Raw genomic sequence first — 16,934 nt, forward strand, 5'->3', positions numbered from 1 at the left:
ACAGGGAATAGGAAAAGATAATGCTAGTGTGATGGTCGGTGTTAATAACGGCGTGAATGAAATACTTAAAAGGTAGGTTTCACATTTGATATTTATCAGCTGTGTCTGTCATTCTATTCAGCTGGCAGCTTCTGCAGCAGCTGCAGAATGTGTTCCAAGAAATCTGGACTTTTTGATTAGGAAAAGTTACAGCTGCTTTCCTCGATCTTCTTCACTACAGCTCTTTTACCACCAGATTTTCATGGCTCGAGTTAAAAATTAATTTTGAAATTGTTAGGCTAAGCGAAAAATGCTACACAGCTGAAATGCTCTATTCGTAGTTGAGTGACGAACTTAATTTAGTGTATTTGCTATTTTTGAAACCTAACCCTTATGTCTTCAGAGTCAATAATGAATTCGAGTCAAATGGTGTGGGCCCATGCAAGTTATTAGATGACCTGGTAGTTTATAGCCAATCTCTTCTTAAGCAAATTGTCATTCCACCAATCCAGTTCTGAGAAAATATCTTGACAATGACTTAATGACCTAGATACAAAGCCATGCCCTCGATACTCGTTTGAAAAAAAATTCTCAGAAATTAGAAAAAAAATAACCGAAGGAGAAGAAAAAAGGATTAGAAGAAGATGTGTGGAATTAATTTGTTCACTTGTCAAACAATTACAGCAAAGATTGTCTGACACCATCGAAGTACTGAGCAAATTATCTCTTCTTGCATTTGCAAAGGCGCTTGTAGTGATGAAAGAACCCTTAATTCCCCTTTCAGAAATCTCTCAGTTGGATAATGGTACAATTACAAGAATTAAATCACAGAGGCAAAGACTGTCTATCGTCCAATGGGACAATGACAACAATTCTGTCGATTTCTGGTGTGAGGGTTACAATTACCATGACGCCAGCTGTGAAAATCCTTTCAAAGAACTTGCAGAACTTACATTATCTAGGTCGAACGGAGATAGAAAGAATATTCAGTCAATTGAATCTCGTGAAAACGAAGATAAGGAATGGAATGCTTACGAGAATGAGAAACGTCATACTAGGGATTCGTGGAAGTCTTCACAGAAAGAATCGGTGCTGTCATAAGTACGAGTCAGTTCTGTCCTGAGTCAGTTCTCAAAACAAATGGGGCAATTAATGCATATAGATCGAGACCATCAGCTTTTACTGCAGCTTCTATTTCCAATGATGGCGACGACGATAATGACGAAGACGACATTCTTATCCAGTTTTAGGCAAATTTAGTAAAAAAAATGTTCTTAATTTAGTCTATTTCAGGAGTTAATGGCGTTCCATTATAATTTCTGTGCTGTTGGATAAAAATTTAAATCTAGTTCTTTTAAAGCATTTTTTACTCTGTTTTACCATCAGTCTGGCTGTAAAAAGTCATATACTGTTGGCAACACTGCTTGCGAGCTCACAGCAAAACCAAGCAAATTGCGCTTACCTTCATCATTCGTGGTCTTACCGACACAGTTCATTTAGTAGAACGTTAGTAAATCATGCAAAAAATCATTTAATTCTTACTGCACAAGAGCTTTTAGTATATGTAATAGTTAAGCTTGGGTATATTTGTTGAACGGTGCCGTTTTTTGTCAATTAAAACTGAAAACATCGAAACTGCTTTTTCAAAAAATTTGGGTACTACCCCCCGCTCCGCCCCCCCCCCCCCCCCCCCCCCACACACACACACACTTCTGTGACGCCCATATGTGAAGGAATTTTAAGAATAATTTCAAACCTTTCTTAAACTCTTTCTCGTTTACAGGGTTAACGTTAAATATTTATCACATTGACTCATTTGTAAAGTAATCAGACGTTCCGAGTTATTTTATACATGAGCGTTCAATTCTTTAAATATATCAGGCGTTTACTGGTTGAAAGCTAAGGTCAGAAGTGATCGGAAACAACGGAGTATCGGTCGAAGTCATAAACCGTCTTCCAACTTCTACTGAAACAGCTAAGACACAGTGCCGAGAGTCTTCTTAGGGTAAATGATCAATACCGGTGTGTGTGACACACACACACACACACACACACACACACACACACACACACACACACAGAGAGAGAGAGAGAGAGAGAGAGAGAGAGAGAGAGAGAGAGAGAGAGAGAGGGTGGGGGAGGGGGGGGGGGGAGACCAAAATGAAATGGAACACGTTAATTCCGGCAGACCAACAGCTAGACTGGTGGATGCTGTTACGATGCTCGCTTATTTCCAAGACCGTATCGATCTTAGTGCTGAGTTTTCACTCAGACGGCGCTTTGGCGTTAGGCGGTTATTTCCGTGTGTGATCGCTGGCCGGAGCTTAGCTGGAGGCGTGTGAAGAGGTAAGAGGTGGCTGCCTTGGAGTGAAGACAGTTCGGCTCGGCTGGGGTTGTTTGCGTCTGGACGCCGAGTGGGACCCGATGGGAAGACCGGACCGTGATTTTACCGTTAATAGTGTGGACAGCGGCGTGGTGTGCCGTTTAACTTGATTCGCAAGGGGAGCAAAATCTCGCCTGTTGTAGTTTGTCGAGCCTGAGTTTGAAATACCTTCTATGTGCGGCGGGATGTCATTTCGTCCTCCTGTCTCTCCGTCGCTGGGGTTGCTATCCTCGTTTACCGTCCCATGGATGTATATCGATGGGGTACGCTGCTCTCCGTACTCTACTGGACGCTGGTGATGGAAGTGCATCGTTCAGCGGCGCGTTAGGCTGGGTGCTTTATTTTTTATCTTCAAGTGCATAGTCTTCGAGTGGCACTCCTTAGAGTTTGCCTTGCGCAGTTAGAGTGGAGTTTATTTTGTCTTTTGGTGCTTCCGCTTTCCGTTAACGAAGATTAAGCTTGATTCGGCACTCCGTACGACGCTTGGCACCTCAGCAGGCGGGTCGGAGCCACCTTCGAGACTAAACGGAAGCTCAAATGGCTCAAATGGCTCTGAGCACTATGGGACTCAACTGCTGAGGTCATTAGTCCCCTAGAACTTAGAACTAGTTAAACCTAACTAACCTAAGGACATCACAAACATCCATGCCCGAGGCAGGATTCGAACCTGCGACCGTAGCTGTCGTGCGGTTCCAGACTGCAGCGCCTTTAACCGCACGGCCACTTCGGCCGGCTTCTAAACGGAAGCCTTTGGACTGAGAGATCTTGTGTTTTGCATATTGTTCATAAATTTTTGTTTTGGTATTAAGTTGGCTGAGGTTCCTTATGGATTTTCCGGCATTTGGTCTGTTGTCCGGCCCGGGCTAGGTCTCGCTATTTTAAAAGTCGGTCCTTGTTTTGGCTTAGTACGATTTTGGTTTACTGCCTGGTGGTTCTGGTAGTACGCCGGGTCGCTGTGGTTGTGTGGCATTTTGTATGGGTCTGTGTGCTCGGAGCCGTGGAGTACCATTTGCGTGAACTGCTTCACTGTGGAGTTCTGATCGGGCCATTCTTGGTCCTCTGCTGTATGAAATGATTTTATTATTATTTTAAAGTAACATTATCACTTAAATCATTTAATTCTTGTTGCCTTAATTGAAACTTGGGTACTGAGGAATTTAGTAGTGTAATTACGGAAGATTTAATAGTGGCACATGCCCCTTTACCTGTTTCGTAATCTGTTAATTACCGAAAGACCTTAAGCTCATAGTCATATGATGTGATTTTCTTAAATTATTGTATTTTTATGTCATGTTATTGTTTTTTTTAATTTGCTGATCATTGGTGTACTGTTCCAAGTATTAAAATGTTTTAGGTAGCTTTTACTTGGGTGGAACGCGCGGGACCGCAACGGAGAGAGTAGTTGCATGCCTTACGTGTCCGTTGTTGGTGCGCCTGAGTTAAGTATCGTGTTGCCTCCTCCCTTGCGGCCCCGTCGTGTTCTTCTCATAAACATTTCCTTCAAGGCATTTTAGTTAATTTTATGCTAGTATTATTTTAATTTCTTACATTGGTAAAACTGTGCGGCCTTCATTATGCACACTGTCTGTCATAGCGGAGTTGATGTGCCATTGTAATTTCTTAAACTCCACTGTGTGTGCCCTTCGTGGTACATATTGTTTGTCATAATAGATTTGAGTATGGCAATTATAATGTCTCATGTATCATGATGTGCGTGTGTAATGGTGCAATAAATGGATGATTTTTATTTCTGTTTTTGGCGCCCTTCATGGCCCCTTTCTTGTCCCTATTGGTACGCTATCCTTGTACTTGTGTTGGTAAGCCACATCAGATGCTGTTAGTAATTTATCAAAAGTTGCATTTGGCGTAGAAGTGGTAACCATTTTTGGGTAGGTGTGGAGACGGCGAAGAAGAAAAAGGAGTGCGTTCGACTTGGCTTGATCGTGCCTGCAGACTGGCCGCTGTTGCTGGCTACCAGGATGATGGGTGAGCCGCCGGAGGCCACGGCGCGGCACGAGGAATCAGATGGAGGCAGCGCTGCCACGCCAGCCTCGGACATCGATCCCGCGTGCTGTGCCGTGCAGTTACACTGCTGACCTCCAGTCCACACTCCGAGCGGCCCGACTCATAATTATTCAGCCCGTACATGTGCGAGACGAAGAGAACTATCTGCAAACAGCCACTCACAAGGCGGGCCCCTTTTGCCCCTTAATGGGAGACTCCACCTTAAAACTTCAATTTTTTTTCAAGAAAATTTTAATGGTTAAATTACATCTTTGGAGTGCTTACCCTTATATCCAAAACGATTTGGCTGTTTTCGAATTACAAGTACGTCTAAGAAATATTTGAAATATGGACTGCGCAATGGGCCGGGGCACACTAACAGCTGCCAATGTTTTCAAGATAGTACCTGTCTACCAGAGACTTGCATCTGATGCACACAATATGTACTGATGAGAAGACACAAAATGCAAATGGAAGTTTTTACAATGAGTCCCAAAGAAAGAAAAAAAAGATGCTTTTCGATCTTGTATAGCTGTTTCTGAGTTCAATATGGGACGTTTAACGACTGACGAATGCAGGAGTCCCAGCGCTCCTTTATCGCACATCCAGAAAAAGATGTACTTATCAACGATAGATCGAGCAGTCCACAAGATGCTGCCTGGAGAAGGGAAAAATCAAGAAAATCTCCACTGGTCTTGAAATTACAAGAAAAAGAAGCCTTACAGGAGCAGGAAGGGAAAGTGCATGCCGATGGAGAATTTTCATGCCACGCGTGTCTCCTGCTAGCATATTTTATATCCCATTTTCCCGCTAGTTCGGTTTTTTTACGTTCAATACCAACTTTTAATCCTAAACAGTAAGTAATATCAACAAAATTTTTGCAGGACGCAGCCTTGAGATATTTACATACCTCTAGGCATTAATGTTATCGAAAATTAGTTTCTCTATTTTATTTTCACGTTTGCGTACCGATAATTAAAGAAAATTTAAGTTTGACACTTAAAAAAAACTGAAAGTAAATTAATATTATTTCCCATAAAATGAATGCAGAGGCCTGTTGAACAATATCTTGTGAATGTATCTAAAAAACCAGAATGTGAAACTTGAGGTCTGAGTACAGAAAGTTGAGTTTCAAAGATACAGTTAAAAATCATATTAAAAATTCAAAACTCGAAAACCAATGGAAGTTCTGGACTTCAAAGCCTGGGCTTCTACAACTTTACGTGATACGCATTATTTTAAAATTTGGTTGAAATCGGAAAAGTAGAAGAAAAGTCCTCTCACTGGCCCAAGACTACCAGTCAGGAAGATATGGCCACACATCTCCTTCCATCTTTCGCGAAAGATGTTCGAGTCTCGATCTGGCACACAGTTTTAATCTGCCACGAAGTTTCAGCTTATATCTTTCCAATGTAAGACAGATTGCCAATGTGGGTGTGACTGTAGGGGAGCAGGACTGTCCTGCACGAAACTATGCCATTAGCAGGAACAGTCTTGCTCCAACATCGACGTCAGTTTTGATATAGAGGACGAAGACTACCTGGACGATTCTCTTGCAGTACCACTGCCTGAAGCACCTGCGGAGACAGAACGTAATATAATATTTTGCAGCATTATGCATCTTTACTAATCAATCACAACGTTAATCATTCAATTATAAATTTTTCAGTTGAAGAACGGCAACATCTCACTGTTCACCCTGTTGCTTCCACAGCCCCTGACGCATTGCCCGGGCCTTCCATTCCCCGAAATCCTTCACCTGGACCTTCCATTGCCCAAGAAACAGTGCCTGGGCCACCAACAGCCAAATGGAGACGAGTAAAAAAATACTACGCTCATATCAGTAACGGTATCTTTTCACACATCGATAGTTCGCTAAACAACGTATCTGTTGCTTCCACAGCCCCTGACGCATTGCCCGGGCCTTCCATTCCCCGAAATCCTTCACCTGGACCTTCCTTTGCCCAAGAAACAGTGCCTGGGCCACCAACAGCCAAATGGAGACGAGTAAAAAAATACTACGCTCATATCAGTAACGGTATCTTTTCATACATCGATAGTTCGCTAAACAACGTATCTGTCTTCTGTATCCTTATTGTGTCACCTTCTTTCTTTTCTAGAGAGAATCTACTCGAAGTGACGAGCCGATCCTGAGCTCGATATTCGCCCATTTCGTGACACATGTACATTACAACACAGATTTCATACTCATCTTTCTATTCACTGTCACGAATGTAAAGTGTTGCAAACGTAATTTGTTAATATTTTCATCATTTTATTTCTGAAAGTACATTAAATTTCCCACAAGAGACGTCTGTAAATTCGGTTTTCTCGTAATGAGGGAGGGAGTAAAGCGAAACAGGAAAAATGCCTTCTGCTGCCTACAGCCAGCCGACCCCTCCCACCTGTCTATCTCTCATCGGCGCTATACTTTCGGTGAGTTACGCTTAAAATTTTTTTTTAATGAATAGATTAAACTAAAGAACTTGACTTGCGTAAAGACACAAACTTAGAGAGACAGGCTCTGCAGAAGTTGAAAGAACCAGAGGTTGTAGAGAGTTTCAAACAGAGCATTAGGCCACGATTGACTGAAACAGGGAAAGGAACACAGTAGAAGACAAATCGATAGCCATGAGAGGTGAAATAGATAAGGCAGCAGAGGATGAATTAGCTAGGACGGCAAGGCCTAGCAGAAACTCTTGGATATCGGAGGAGATATTAAATTTTACGGATGAAAGGAGAAAATACAAATATAGGTCTATAGCAAATGAAGCAGGCGAGAAAGAAAAACAAACGTCTAAAAAATAAGGCTGACGTAAAGCGCAAAACGGCTACGCAGGAATGGCTAGCGGCAAATGTACCAGTAGGTCTGTAGAAGCATGTATTAGTAAGGAGCAGATAGACTCCGCCTTCAGGAAAATTAAAGAGGCCTTTGGAGAACAGAAATGAAATGAAATGACTGTATGGCATTGTTGCCGGGATGTCCCATTCGGATTCGGCCGCCAAGTGCAAGTCTTATTGCAGTCGGCGCCACATTGGGTGACTTGTGGCCGATGATGAGGATAACACAACACCCAGTCCTCGAGCGGAGGAAATCTCCGACCCGGCCGGAAATCGAACCCAGACCCAGTGCATGGGAGGCAAGAACGTTACCACTCAGCTAAGCAGGAGGACTGAAGAACAGAGAAGCGACTGTATAAATATCAAGAGCTTAAATGGAAAACCCTTACTTAGCATAGAAGGGAAAGCTGAAAGGCAGAAAGAGTATGTAAAGGGGCGTTACAGGGGAGATCAACTTTAAGGCAATGTTATAGAGAAGAAAGAGGAAAAACTTACAGAAGCCGACGTTGGGGGAAGAACAGTTTGGCTTCTGAAGAAAGGAAACGTGGGAGGTAATACTGACCCTATGACGTGTCTTACAAGATAGGTTACTGAAAGGTAATCATACGTTTACAGCTTTTGTAGACTTAGAAAGCTTTTGACAGTGTTGGCTGGAATATACTCTCCGAAATTCTGAATGTAACAGAGGTAAAATATAGGAAACGAAAGGTCATATACAACCTGTACAGAAAGCAGACGGCTGTTATACGAGTCGAATGTCATGAAAGGGAAGCAGGGGTTTGGAGAGGAGTGAGTCACGGTTGTAGCCTTATCCATGATGTTATTCAGTCTCACGGCGCGCAAGTTATCCCGACTACACCATCTGCCAGAAAAGTTCCGAGACTGATTTTAATCCTGGCGTATAAGCGACGTCAGCGCTCAACGGTGGCAGCTGGAACTAATAACTGTAAACAACAGATGTGCGTTCGACCAGTCACTTACGAGTAGTGCAAGTGCGGTTGTAAATTGTCAACGTTGTTGTGTCACAAATTGCAATGGGCTAACGTATGTGAATCAGATGTTCAACAGATTCTCCACAGTGTTTTGAAAGAGAGAAAAGTGTATGCAAAGTTTGTTCCGCATCCGCACTCCTTGACTCTCGAAAGAAAAGCAGTTAGGCGTTGACACCTGGCGCGACTTGATTGAAACGAAAATCGCGGACAGCTCTTTTGCCGAAAAAATTATCACAGGTGACCTGACTTGGTTTTCTCAACAGAAACCTGACTCAAAATGATAAAGTGCAGGATGGGTCTCTGATAGTTCGTCAAGACCGAAGAGGGTGCGAATGTGATGTGCAAGTTGAACGTTCTGTGCATTGTAATCAAGTGGGGGAAGACTATGTAGAACATCTGAAGCATTGAAGCCACCATCTTAACTTTTCTCTATTATTTAATAATAGAGTCTTGAAACTTTTTGGACCGGCAGGGTATATTCACCCAGTGGTTGATATGAGAGCACTTAGCGACTTCCAACAAACAAAAAAGTAATTTCAACCCTTTTCTAAACTTTTTCTCGCTTACAGCCCCATAAAGTAATGAAAGTAAATTAGTTTGCCGCTTACTAAATTTTCGTTGTTCATGGAAAAACTCCAGTATCCATTTATTATTTCTTTACTGCTAACGCTATTCGCTATCCATTTTCAGACATGACCCGCATATACCACTATAGATATCTACAAAATTACATCCCTGCACACCACATAGTTTAGGTGAAAAACTATCTTTACAGAAAATGTAAACAGTTCTCAATATAGGTTGTTAAATATTAATAGAACTTCAGAAATGAGATCTTCAACAGTCTACTCTATACGGCCTAGTAGAAAACATTGATCCTAACGAGAGGCTGTTACATCTTGGAATTGGAACACTGAACAGCAGTTTGAGGTTCGAACACGATATAAGAAAAACTTTTGTAATCAGACATATGGAACAGTTTTAAACGTGGGAGTTCGATTCTTTAGGGAATCGGGTGCGTGTGTGGTGTGAGGGGGGGGGGGGGGGGGGGGGGGATGATTAGATACTATAAAACTGCGCCGTGTACACACAAACAACAACAATGATGACGACGACGATAAGACCAAACAAGCAGAAACTGAACTGCATGCAACCACCACAATACAAACAAAGGACGACAGAAAAAACGCAACGCAATAGCTGGCAAAGTTACTAGGCAGCAGAGCGAACTGGTTACCTGGCCATGGTGGCAGCCCTGCCATGTTTAAGCCTAAGAAGCAGAAAAAGGAGGTATTCTTGGAAGAAGTGCTGTCACTCGTTAGACCTCTGAAGGAAGCGTTCATTTATAACAAGACGTACTCTCTATCTTACGTTGGCTACTCAAGACGCCTAGCTGGCAGTATCTGTGAAACTACCTTCCTCGGTGATGTCGCTGCATTCCACAGCTCTGTCTGCTGATTCGTCATCACTTCTGTTCCAGTCACCGACTCTTTGCTCGCATCTGCGCCGACTGTTTTTATTGTATTTTCAGTTTCCTCGTCCGTCAAATTACCCCTCCTCCAGCAACTATCACACATTTCTTAGTCTGAAGCACGGCCTTTCTTATGTCACAGCAGTAAAAGCTAACGTCACAGGAGCATAACCAAACTGACCGTGTGGTCTATTTTGTAGCAATTTGGACTAGTAATTCAAAAATTCCGGATCTGACTCCCGATGACTGCCTTACATTAGGCTCTGGTGGAAAGGTCCGGAAGGAGTTGCAAAGAGCCTTGTGAGGCTATCTGAAAAGCTGCTTGAATATAAAAGCGTCGAAACTGACTCATAAGTCGCTGAAGTAGCATTACGTCGAAAGGTTTTTACCAGTCTAGATGACACACGACCAGGGCTAAATTTCGGCTGAAACGCAGCAGAACGGTGTTCCAGCACCGCTCAAGGAAATTTGTTAGAACTCACTGGAACTAGTCGGCACCGGGGATTTAAAATAGTATATGTATATTACATCACAATATAACTACAATTTACTGCCAAGCTGGAATTGTCCATGACACCGATCGGCCAATAATATCTTCATTGTCATTCATCGGTAAATGCTTAGCTAATTAATTCTGACACATGTTCACCGAACAGCCACAGTGCAACTGTTTGAACGTTGCGGCTGGCAGCAGTTGAAAACAAAGTCACGAAGACTATCAACGGTGCCGATAGTTCGAACAGAACTAGAGAGCAAAGGGAGACTGTACCTGTTGTCTGTATTAAAGCTAGTGGTTGTATTGTTTTGACTATAAGAGATAATGTTTTATAAAGTTGAATTTCAGAGCAGTATTTTGTACAAAATGAATTCTCATTGAGACTCACTACTTTTATCGTTGGAGGGGGATGGGGCGAGTGGGAGGGTGTTGTATGGTTCAAGAAGTGCGTTCTGGTACCTAACATTTTAGAAATTAAAGACTGCACACGATGTTCATTTATTAGCAGCAAAAAATCAGAGTGACATATAACGACAGCAGATTATATTCTTTGCAAGGTCCAGACCAGTAATGTAGGGTTAAAGTCCACATGGTATAGAGGCAGTAAGAAGGAAACCATTCTTGCAAAATCTTTGTCGTGCTCACTAATTAACGACGGAAGTTCAGCTTTCCTTGTCTCTAAGCATTTTTAATTTTTTCTAGATCATAAAAAAGCCCGAAGTTTTCCTGTGATAGTCACAAAGTGAACACGAAACAAAGCTCTACGGCCACAACAATGAAACGTTGCATGCCACTGTTGTCTGACAGTACTCACTCACTTGTTCACTGCTAGCCGTTTTAATCCTGGTGGTTCATTTTTTCGCAAAAATCTATCACTGTATTCTCATTTTGCAAGTACACTGGGTGCTCAAAAAAAAGTGTCGAAAGTTTTGAGAGGTGGTAGTATCATCGGAAAAAGAAAGATAAGTCCAATAAACATGGGTCTGGAAATGCATACTTTCTGCGATAAACACGTATTTAGAGGAGGTGTTCAACGTGGCGTCCATTCATGACAACGTACTCCTCTGCTCTCCGGCATAAGGTAGTGATGCACATTTTGAAGTTTACCCGTCTGTTGTACTTCGTGGCACGCACTGAAGACTGAAGTGCCACGCACCTTGTAGTCATATGAATATGGTGTCTGTTCTTCTGGACATGTCCGAAAGAACAGACACCATTGATGACCTGCAGCCGTCTAGAACGAAATTAGAATTATATTAATACCTGCAACTGCTAACGGGCGTTGATATATGTCAACGGGGGACAGGTGAAAAATAAGTGCCCCAACTGGAACTCGAACCCGGGATCTCCTGCTTACATGGCAGACACCATCCATCAGAGCCACCGAGGGCACAGAGGATAGCGCGGCTGCAGGGACTATCTCGCGCACGCCTCCCGCGAGACCTACATTCCTACCGTGTATTCGTAGCGTCCCACCCCAACACACTCATTACTCGTGGAAGACATTCTTACCAAGACCCGTAAGAATTCGGGGAATACATGTGCATTCGCACAGAAGAAGAAGGTCTTGGCCGGTATTAGCAGAACTTTATACTTATATGGATTTGGTGTCTGTTCTTTCGGAAACTACAGGAAGTATACGAAACATAGAAAATTTAAATCTGACACTATTTCCTGTTAAATAGGTTCTTTTAGCGGAAGAATAAAATACCTGTGATCTCACTCGGCGGTCATCTTGAAGCAAAATGTGACTGGACCTAATCACGTGGCAGTGGCAATCAATCATACAGCCTTTCATATAGTTAAAGAGACAGAATATATACCCTAAGACGGTACTAGTATTCTACTTCACGATTAAGGAACGACAGGTGATACATCAAAGAGTTTACATTTTTTCTATAAGTATATCATTGTTGCTATATTATTTTGTCCGAGAACTTGCCAGATTTTACATTTTATTATTGTGCAGTTCCTGTACAATTACAGCATACTACGCCCACATAAGGATGCTCTGAAACGAAACTTTTGCCACAGGCTTTTATCTTGTCTCGTCAAGTGACAGGGATTCAGATATGCCAGTAACAACAACAGCTGCAGTGGACAGCGGATGGACTGGTCTTCCCTAATCTGTGTATAGTAGGTTTGGTGGGAGAATCACTTCTTATGCTGAGTGTTACAGCCTGTCTGCTAGACTCCTTGAAGAGTTAGTAATGTCTTGTGGCATCAATAACAGTATCTGGCAACGATGTAATAAACATTAAAAGAATAAGATTTGTGTCAAACCAATATATTTAATTACTATTTAGGCAAACAGTTGTTCAGCTTCAAATTAAGTCGATTAAAGCGCATAGACTACTACAACTTTAAATTGGTACCATCGTGCAGAGATGCATATTAGTGGGCAAGGTGGTGACTTTCATGCACTTAATTAGTATCCAGTATGGCAGGGCAGGATAAAAAGGGTCAGTATGACGAGTTTAGCGTCCTGCTTCCTTTCTCTGAAATACAAATGGACAGGAGAGCACTGCTAAATCTCACCCTTAGAATTAGAAAGACTTTGAACACACTATTAAATGATGTCTTTAAAGCCGGCCGCTGTGGAAGAGCGGTTCTGGGCGCTTCAGTCCGGAACCGCGCGACTGCTACGGTCGCAGGTTCGAATCCTGCTTCGGGCATGGATGTGTGTGACGTCATTAGGTTAGATAGGTTTAAGTAGTTCTAAGTTCTAGGGGACTGATGACCTGAGATGTTAAGTCCCATAGTGCTCAGAGCCATTTGAACCAATTTGATTTCTTTAAACATGGGCACACAGTTGGACGATTCCATGTACTTGCAACTGTTAACTTTTAGTTTATTCTCGCACTTTAAGCAAAAAGATGTATTGAGGCTCTAATAGTCCTTCATAAAAAGCTTCCACAGCGTATTTGAAAGTGACTTCAAGTAGGAATGGAATAACAGACCAATTAAAACCGGTTCCGGAATTTTGGGTCTTATATTTTTCGGTATTTGTTTGGTCTCGCTCATAACAGTTCTTTTTTTCTAATAACCAAGCAAAAGAACCGAAATATGAATTAATCATAGCAGCAGTGTTGCAATTTTTCTCTTTCAAATGAACTTTAAAAAATAAAAAAAAGAACGAGGAGCAATTTCTATTCGTAAAATCAGCATTGGTTTGACATATTGCGTTATTATAAAATATAGGAAACGCGACTAGTGCTATTCAAATAACAATGCTGATAGAAATGAGCAACAAACACATGGCGTAAGAATTAGTACAGCATTGCTGGGACAGTAATGTCCCTGGTGCCGAGTGTCGTGGCTTAAGGTACGCAAGTACATGCAGTATGGCAAACTTACCCTCACCTAGTCTGTACGATAGTCTCCCGCTATCGTCGCCAGACATCAGTTGTACAGCAGAATGGCACCAACCTAGCCTGGGAATTTTTTTACGAAGCAACGTAGCAATTTAGTACAATGCGTCATATGCAGGAAATAAATTATGGTAAAACTAATAAATTAAAAACTTAACAACAGTTCAATCACAGTATAAATAAAAATAGAAAGTAGCTGATCCGCTGCTTGCGTCCGTAAAATATGCCTTTATCTGCTTGCAGTCCCAGAAAACGGGACAAATTAACACGAAAAACAGAGATCTTCAAACTCATTTTTCACCCTTTAGCACTGACTATTCGTAAGGCCCAAATAATGGTTGAAATGGCTCTGAGCACTATGGGACTTAACATCTCAGGTCATCAGTCTCCTAGAACTTAGAACTACTTAAACCTAACTAACCTAAGGACATCACACACATCCATGCCCGAGGCAGGATTCGAACCTGCGACCGTAGCGGTCGCGCGGTTTCAGACTGAAGCGCCTATTACCGCTCTGCCACACAGGCCGGCCCCAAATAATGGTATGATCCTTGATTACTACATGATTTTTGAGGACAGTTTCAAAAAATTAAAATCAATAGGTGTATACTGGTGATTTTTTGTAATATTCAACCACTTACCACTTTTCGAGAAAAGCAGCGAAACGTGGACGGAATAATTTTTATTTTATTTGCCTGTTTAATTTGATGTTGTAATTCTATGTATCTTGAAACTTTGTGAGTCAAAATTTTTCAATCTTAGTGCGATTTCTACGTTTATTACAGGAAATAATACAAATAAAACACCGAAAATTGGTAATTTCAGAAATCGATTATTTTATGCGGAATCTGATTGAACTGACGTGAAAAAAAACAATATAATCGAAAACCGGTTGTTTCGGCGACAAACGCCATTCCTAACTTAAAATCGAAATTGTCCAATAGCACATTTATCATAGGTGTTGGGGTAGTGACTATTTTAAGCTTGGCTTGTGGGGAGAAAAGGCTGGTGACCCACATTAAGACTGTTTTAGAAGGGCAACAATGCGGAGAATTGATCCTGGTTCTGCGATAAACGTCTCCTCTTCTACACACCGGTGTGATACGTCGCATATATGGCTAGCATGCCACAGATCGCTGGAGCGCAAAGATTAGGGCCACAAACTGGCGGGAGAGATCGCTCGACGCCATAACGCGAAGTACAACGATCGGTGTCTGAGCCGCTCCAGTATAGATGCACTCCTCACCTACTGCGGTTGGTGTTCACAGTTGCAGTTTCCGAAGACCGGGCCGGCCGGAGTGGCCTGGCGGTTCTAGGCGCTACAGTCTGGAGCCGAGCGACCGCTACGGTCGCAGGTTCGAATCCTGTCTCGGGCATGGATGTGTGTGATGTCCTTAGGTTAGTTAGATTTAATTAGTTCTAAGTTCTAGGCGACTGATGACCTCAGAAGTTAAGTGGCATAGTGCTCAGAGCCATTTGAACCATTTGAACCGAAGACCGGAGGTCCTTGCAGACAAAGGTAGCTTATTGTCTTATCAAAGAACGCCGACAACAATCCTGCTGAACGAGGAGAGAGACCATTCCACTGGGAAGTAGGTTCTTGGCGCATAGACGCATATATCATCGGAAAGAGAAATGGTTGAAGAATTGCTCCTTTAGCGGTCCTTACATGACATCTAGAGAAGATCTGAAACCGTGCTTTCTGGCATCCTACAAGACAAGTCCCGATCAGGATATGTGCTACTCTGCAACGAACATTTTGCTTTTGCATTGCTCAGAAGTCTCCTTACTTTGATTTCATTATTATTTCTTAAACCAGGCGTCTGCCGTTATTTCGTCGCCAACCTCTCTGTCTTATTCAGGTGTGTCCAGCCCAAAGAACTTTCCAGCAAGGTGCAGTTTTGCAGGTTTCGTGTTGAATATCGCCGAATTCCCAACGTGAACAAGCATGTGACGTAAGCTCCCAGTCTTACTGCATCATGAATATGGCAATGTTCTTATTCACACAGGGTGCTCAATTACAGACACTATTTAAAGATATCCACTACCTAGAATTCGTAACGAGATTAGTATCATCATCATCATCATCATCATCATCATCATCATCATCATCATCATCGCCAACTCTGTATTCAACTTTTCCGTATTTGTGATTTCCAATTATTTGTTTTCTTTCAGAAAAGCCTCGTGATCACTTTTAGCCAAAAGTTTTTACTGCAAACGTAACTTAAGAAACGTCACATAAATTCAAGGATCAAACTAGAACTCTACTCATGGCAAAAGCTTGAAAAAGCACTAAAACGGAGTAGGCACAAAAATTAGAATTTTATCTCTTTATGCAGAAGAACAATCACAAACTAATGAATGAAACAAAAATTAAGTGAATCGTTGCCACGCGAAGTTTTCTGCGTGTCATACAGAGTACCAGCGGGAGCGTAACTTTTTTACTAAAAATATAACCTCTGAACAAATTTGTTGACGACATGATGAATGCCCGAGCTGCGAAGTAAAACATTGCGCATCGTGGTAAAAAGATCAATCTATGATTACGCATTATGTGCGTCGCTGCTCTTTTTTAAGAACTGATGATGGCCAAAATTGGTAATCTTTTTAAATACACAAATCTGTGACCAAGATTGTGAATTCAGTTTACTTATACATGCTGGCCACCAGTCTCCTCCAAAGGCCAACGTTATTTCATTTGCTAATAAAAGACTAGCTCCGTCAGTAGTACAGTAAGAACATATGGCGTGCAGGGACACAGTGCGTTTACGAAAACACATAAGTAAAGTCAGGAATGATCAAAAGTGATCTTACCCAAGAATATGCCGTCGAACCCCGTAACAGAAATATGATACTTGTAAATTCGTATACATTTCAAGTCACTGATCGTTTTTCAAAATAAATCGCGTGAAACAAGACCGACATAATAATAGGCTTCAATTAATTCCACACGTCTGTACCCTCAAATCATCAATAAGGTATTTTAAAGGGTAATTGAGGAGATAAATTTAGTTTGTTGGTGGGAAGATTTAGTCCAGATACGGTGTTTATTTGAAAGACTGAACTACATGATAAAAAGTCTCTCACTGTGCTAGTACTTGTAAATAAATTCAGCTATCCCATGACGTCAGCTGTCGTACTCTTAAAATGTGAACAAAGCTGCTGAGAGCGCACGAGGGTACACAAAGCTTGTGGACTCTGCATTCAAAGGCAGTGTGCACTGTTACTACCACTGACCATCCTTCCTGTGAATAACACCTGAGCAGAGAGGCTAAATATAACTGCTGAGGTCCAGAAAGCGACACACACAGAGAACCAAACCGTCATTTCGAACATTACTCAAACCCCAACAGTGGGAAACGGACTGACAAGTTGCTTACTCTTCTCTATGTGG

This window comes from Schistocerca piceifrons, chromosome 2, assembly GCF_021461385.2.
Source record: "Schistocerca piceifrons isolate TAMUIC-IGC-003096 chromosome 2, iqSchPice1.1, whole genome shotgun sequence".
NCBI lineage: Eukaryota > Metazoa > Arthropoda > Insecta > Orthoptera > Acrididae > Schistocerca > Schistocerca piceifrons.